The 6,858-nt window shown below is 39.4% G+C and overlaps 1 non-coding gene across 1 annotated transcript; it reads right to left on the reverse strand.

Moving 5' to 3' along the window:
• Nucleotides 1-6,374: 6,374 nt before the first annotated feature.
• Nucleotides 6,375-6,439, reverse strand: LOC111539555. The gene has a single exon (XR_002730717.1). It is a non-coding gene; the product is annotated as a U7 small nuclear RNA (small nuclear RNA).
• Between the last annotated feature and the right edge of the window lie 419 nt (nt 6,440-6,858).

Raw genomic sequence — 6,858 nt, forward strand, 5'->3', positions numbered from 1 at the left:
AAAGTGAGCCTGAATGGCTGTCCTAGCAGCCGATGAAGATTCTTTGCCACAAGATCCATCCTGGTTCAACTCCCAAAGATTTTTTGAAAGCATTGGCAGCCAAGTTCCTTTAGTGATAAAGAACTAAAATGCTGAAATACTGCAATAAATCTATACGTTAAAAATGTTATAGAGTTTATTAGTTCTATGTTCCCTTCATACTGTGACTGAGCTCATTGGTTGCTTGAACTGAAATGGAGAAATCCAAGATCACTGGTCAAACTTCAGGTGATTCCTGAAACTGCAGCTCCGCTTAACAACTTGAGTATCTCTTTTTCTTATTTTTCCATATTAGTTATTTCTTGATTCATTCATTCATTCAATAAATATTTATTGAGGATCTACTATGTGCCAGGCATCGTAATAGATGCTACAATACAATGAGGAACAAGATACATACATTTCTTCTTCTATGAAGTGTTGTTTTAGTGAACGAGACAGATACAATGTATTTAATTATAATTGTGATACATGCTATGTAGGGTAAGTACAAAGTAAAATGAGGATATTACAGGAAATTAGCGTAGTTTGAGGTGTATCAGGAAAAGCTTTCCCAAGGCTCAGTGAAACCAGGGCCTGTATGCTTCAGCACTTTTGACATTTTGGGTCAGATAATTCTTTGTTATGGGGGGCTGTCTTGCCCCCCCCCCATAGGAGGTTTAGTGGTATCCCTTGACCTCTACCCACTAGACGCCAGTGGCTTTCCCTTCCAGTTGTGACAACCAAAAGCAGTTCTAAACATTGTCAAATATCCCTGGGGGCAAAATTACCCCCAGATGAGAACCACTGATTTAAATAAAGACTTGGAAGATGAATAGGAGAGTCAGTCACACCACAGAGAGGAGTCATCAGTTCCTGTCCATGTTTCACCCCAATCCTTCCTTTGGTAAACTTTTAAGCCCTCTTGCTTTGTTCAGAGAGCATTGAAACTTCTTCTAGGAAGTCTTTCCTGAAGACAAAATAGGTGGCTAATTCCCTCTGGCTCTCATCCTGAATAAACCATGAGTTCCACAACTTTTTTTCTACTCAGTATTTCACAATGTCTGGAAATACAGATAACGCTATTTCACTTTTTCACAGATGGAAGATGTCCTTGATGATCTTATGTATATTCACCTATGTTTCCAGACTTCATGAACAGCCTCTGTACTTCTTTCTGTCTTTTGAGCACTCCAGAGACAAGTATTAAAGGTCTGCTTCATGCCAGACATGGTCCTAGATGCTACAGTTTAAATACGAGTAAGAGAAGACTTTTGGTCTCCAAGAACTCATTGTCTTGCTTCACTCCGGTACAACATGGAGGAAGCTGTAGAGGCAAAGTTGAGTGTTCAATTAATTATGTTCTGCTGGCTGCATGTCTTTTCCAATGAACACAGATTGAGAGGCAAAGACAAAGCCCATTTAGCTCACAATTCCGCACCTATGAGGTTATGCAGAGAATATCTGCAGAAGATTTGATTGATAATTCCGATATAAAATGACTAATGAGAATGATTCTGGACTCACTCAGATCACCTCACCTGGAGTGGCAATTCTACTCGGCTTGATTCTTCATAATTATTTGCTGAATAAATTGAGACTTGATTTTCATTTGCATCAAGCTCTGTCAATAGCTTCTCCGAAGCGAGATCTTTCCTAAAATTCCTTGCCAGGCTTTGACCTACTTCCTACTTATTCCTTCTCCCCTAGACAGAGCTTCCCCCTAAAATCTCTCTTGTTTATCACCTGTCTAGCCAAATCAACTGCCAAGGACAGGAATGCTGAAGTGAGGCAAAGTATTTATTTCCTGCTTTGTAGAGCCAGATACTTTAAGTGGAGAAAAAAATTCCTCACTTGCTTCTAAGTAATGTTTTGTTTTGGTCAGAGCCACACATTAATTCACATGTCCAGGCTGCTTGTAAAATAAAACCAGAGGCATAAGAACTGATAAGAACATGCATTCCTATTTCCTTTCTCTACAAAAGAAAGCCTGATGGTGGTGGCTCATCACTTGTGAACACTGGGCTTAAAATTTTAAAGAAAGCAAGGCTTAGCATGGAGAGATGGCTCTATCCAGTACTCAAATAAATGGCACGTTGAACTTACATTCCGTGGAGGCAGAAGCAACCCACTAGGGAAGCTTCCTACAGAAACCAAAATTACTAAAACAACATGATGAGGTAAGTACAGTAGTACAATAAAGTCACCTATTTTTCTTCCATTAGTCTTTAGAGTCCTTTATAGTCAGCCCAGTGTACCAAAACTCCTCATTCTTCTTGAGAGGGAGAAACATGTCAGCAGGTCTCTGCATTTTACTATCACTGATGTTCAACCCCCCTGTTCTCTTTCGCTTTACATGCTGTGTACCAACAGCTAGGTCTTCTTTTTCATATGTCCATGCCAGGGCCTTTAAACCAATTCAGGACCTTCTGCATGGCTCAGACTTGGGTCAGCTCCACAGTAGGCCTCTTATTTATTTTTGAGAAATTGTCTAAACTGCAACATAAAAACTGCAGTCAGCTATGCAAGTTTTATGTAGTTTTGTGGAACCTGTTGAGGATGATCTTTTCCCAGAAAATGAATAGGTTTCCAAGCATTGCCGTATATGTGATTAATTGAGCCCAGTCTTCAGACCTTCTCTGGAGGTGCAATGCTATGGCTCCTGGGAATGTAATACAGTTGACTCTTAACATCCAAACTATGGCTATAATACAGGATCCAAGACAGCAAGATACCTGTGCCTTTGTGGGTGTATGTGTCAAAACCAGAATGCCTTTTTTTGCACGGGGAAATGCTCTCGAATTAGGCAGAGTGTGATTCAAAAAAAAAAAACTTCAGCTGAATGAAATTTAAAGGAATTTAATTGAGCAACGAACGATTTGCGATTCCAGCAGCCCCCTGAGCCAGAGTAGACTCAGAGACTCCTGCGCAGCTACGTGGTGGAAGAAGATTTATGGACAGAAAAAGGAGAGTGACGTTCAGAAAACAGAAGTGAGGTACAGAAAGCGTGGAACTGATTACAGTTCAGTGTTTGCCCTATTTGAACATGGCTCAAACAGCTGACTGTATTTGATTGGCCAAACTCAGTGACCGGCACAAGTGTAGGCTACGGAGTATTATACTTCCAGTTGTTATAGTTCACAATGTACAGAGAAACCTTCAGGCCAAGCTTAAAATATGGAAGGAGGCAGCTTTAGGCTAAACTTCATTTAGCAAGTGAGGTTTGTTTTGGTAGGGCAAAGCAATACAACTAGATCCTGGGAGACTTCTCCTTTAAGGGTGTTTCAAAACAATTTAATATTTTCAGATTATGTGACTTCCATTTCTGTTAAGCTCGTCTTGAATTTCTTATGAAGTAATGAACACAGACCTTTCAAATGCAGGTTTTACTGCTATTACAGTCTCAGGTGAGGTGATAATCAAATATTTATTATATGGAAAGTAGTGGGCACTACTACTCAGAATGGACCTCAGCTGTTCTCTCAGAGATCTGGTTTTGAAGGTCCCCTGCTGTGCCAGGACCTAACCTTTGAGTGGTGACTTTGGGAAGATCTGGTGAAGTGACCCTGGTGATGAAAGGCTCAGAGTAGTGGCCACTTACCAAGGGCTACACAAATATTTCAGTAATTTAATAACCACTAGAGTTGTATTAGTGCAAACTGATGGATGTCACCCTTTCCTGGATAAAATTAAATGAATAAATGAATGAACTTAAACTCTTATGAATAAGCAACATGACCTGAATCTTCCAGAAATCCACAAAAGCTTGTGCAGATGAGTTTGGTTTGCTGAATCTTTTCTTTTGAACTTCCCCATAGATAAAAGGGAGGTTCCTAGCAGGCTGGCAGCTACCTTTTGGCTAGATGTCAAAGTAACTAGAGAGTGTAAATGATTCCAGCCAAACCATCAATAATTGACAGTGGGTAATTCAGTACATAGACTCCACAGCCGCCTATCTACAAAGGTGGCAAAGAGAATGTCTCTCTGTTTCTCTTCACCCATTCAATTTAGACACCAGCCCACCCTTCAATAATGCCACACATTCCAATCATGAAAAACAAATGGTGTGACAATAGCCAGGGGACTTTCAGAGCAGAGCATCCCTTTGGTAAACACAGCCTCTAGATGCTATCTCTTGCTCTCCCACGGGATGCCTGCTGCAAAGGAGGCTGAAATGCAAGGGGTTAGGAAATTAGGGCTTTTATGGTCTAAGTGACGAAAATGTAACTCATGAGTTTCAGAAAACTTTTATGTTTTGGTACTTTGCTTAATTCTCTCTCTCTCTCTCTTTGTGTGTGTGTGTGTGTGTGGGCACGCACACACACACACACACACAGGCATACACATGTTGCAATGCTCAATAACGGTGATTTTATTGTGAAACCTATGGTTCAATGAAAGATTTAGTGTTGAATGTTTGTAGAGATAAATTACAATTTTTACATCTAACTGACCCGTGCTTTTGATTATTCTGTCTAGGTAAACTTAGTTCAACTAAATTCATTCATTTATTCATTCAACAAATATTTACTGAGTATCTACTCTAAATCACCTACTCTTCTAAGGCTCTGGGGATGTAGACAGGGAAGAGGGCAAACAAGAAACCTATACTCCTGGAATGTACATTCTAGGGCAAAAAAAGTATTTATAATTTCAGGTAATAGTACTGTACAAAAAAATAAAGCAGGGTAAAGGGTTAGAGGTGGCTGAGGATATCTTAGTGAGGGTGGTCATGGAAGGCCTTTGTAAGGAGGTGATGTCTGAACAACTAATTGAAAAATATGAGGAGAAGAGGCATGTAAAGATCTGGTGGAAGAACATTTCGGGGAGAGAGAGAACAATAAAAGCAAAAGCCTTGAGGTGGGAATGATGTCGATGCATTTCAGACACATCAAGAAGTCGACTGTCCTGAGTAGAATGAACGAGGGGGCAAATGTAGAAAGTGAGGCTAAATGTAACTGTTGCTAAAGCCCCGTAAGATGAGGTCTTCTGACAGACTGAGGAAACTTTTCTAATAAATGCTGTAGATTCTCTCTGAATTACTAAGAGCTTCCTAAATTAACTATAATGGTTGTGATTAGGATTCTGAATTGGAGAATCATGTTCATACACACAATACTTTTTTTATTCTTGTTGATACATGGAATATTTCGCCTTGCTATTCTGTAGTGAATGTATTCTAACATTTTGGGGGGGTGGGGGTGGGTAAGAAAAAGGATGGTGATAGTGATTGACATATCCACAGATGAGCAAAATGTACATTTTTTGTTCCTGCCTCTTCTGATTTAGTACATGGCCTCAGATCTCTCACTTTTCAGGGGCATCCCATTCTGATAACATTGAGACCTAATGGAGTTTAGCTCTACTAGAAAGTAATATCTGTGAGGGCAGGGTCTTGTTCATCACTGCATCCACGGTGATTTATAAATAACTATTGAACTCGTCCACACACTCTGCCCAGCTTCATTGACTTCCTTGTCCTTTATGTTTCCTCCCTTAAACCTCACCGAGTAGGACCCTGTTCTGAGAGGAGCACAGCAGGACACTCTGGGTCTCCCAAGTGAGCAGTTCTACAGTGTCAACCACTCTCTCATCCTGGACATAATGTGATACAGACCATTTCTTGGAAAAACCCCAATTCTCCTGGTATTGCTTGACCACATTGACCTTTAGGTAATTGGCACTAAACTTAGAACTTAGGATTAGTTCAGTGGAATTCCAGCTAATGACAGAGGTGGCCATAAATGTCCAAATGTCATTGTTGAAAATTTGTTTCAAGTATCATATGTTGTTGGGCAGACCGGAAGGACCATCCCTCCTTGTCCCGCTCCAAAGCTGAAATACTTATAAGCATTTAATATCAAAGAAGAACCGGGCCAGGCAGCTGTATTACAGAGAAGTCTAACATTTGATTTTTGCCCACAAGAGGTTTAAAATCTACTAAGGAATAATGACAATAATAAGAAGCCATTAAACAAATACTAAATGAATAAAATACATTTTATTACCAAGTACCTTGAACTCTAAAAGCACCTAAAATTATATTAGAAAGTAGTAAATACTGAAGTTATTTGTGGAATTAAGTCTAATTGTGTTATTTATCTTGAGGCTATTATTTTTAAAACATATATGTCATTCTCATAATAGACTATACATATAAAAGAAAAGGTGTAAGAAAGAAAAACTGCTAAATCTCAACCCAGAACGACCTCTCTTAGCATTTTGGTTTATATTCTTCCAGTTGTCTTTATCTTTCTCTTCTTACATAGATAAGATCATATGGAATACATAATTTTATTTCCTTTTTTCCTCTTAAGATCATAGTATGTTTTGAATATTTTTTTTCCCTCCCTAGTGGGGGTGTCTTCTGGTGAAAACTAAAAAAACCTACTAGGAAAATTCTAGAAGAACTTTAACACTTGTTATGTATGTTTTAAAAACCTTTGTTTTAGAGGCTGAATAATACTCAAATAAATGAACGTTTATTAATGAGACTTTGAAAGTTTACGTGTGGCTACACTACTAAAATATTTCCGCATTTAAATGCTCTACATGTTCTCCTGTGTTTTCCTGTGGACTGTTCCCTGGTCACATAGGTGACAAAATATCCGTACAAGAGGAGAATATAGCAGAGATCATAATAGATGAGGTTGTCAGAGGCAGAAACAGAGTTTCCCTGTCTGCTCTTGCAGAAAGTAAATGTGAAATTCTGGCAATTGGTTGGGTTATTTGGTCTCCAGCAGGGCCCCTCTCAGGAAGTGAACTCACAGTGGCCTTTCTGTTGACAGCCAGAAGATGGGGTAAATGCTGTTAGCAGTTACCCTAGGGCAGAAAACTTAA

The sequence above is a fragment of the Piliocolobus tephrosceles genome, chromosome 2 (genome assembly GCF_002776525.5).
Source record: "Piliocolobus tephrosceles isolate RC106 chromosome 2, ASM277652v3, whole genome shotgun sequence".
Lineage (NCBI taxonomy): Eukaryota > Metazoa > Chordata > Mammalia > Primates > Cercopithecidae > Piliocolobus > Piliocolobus tephrosceles.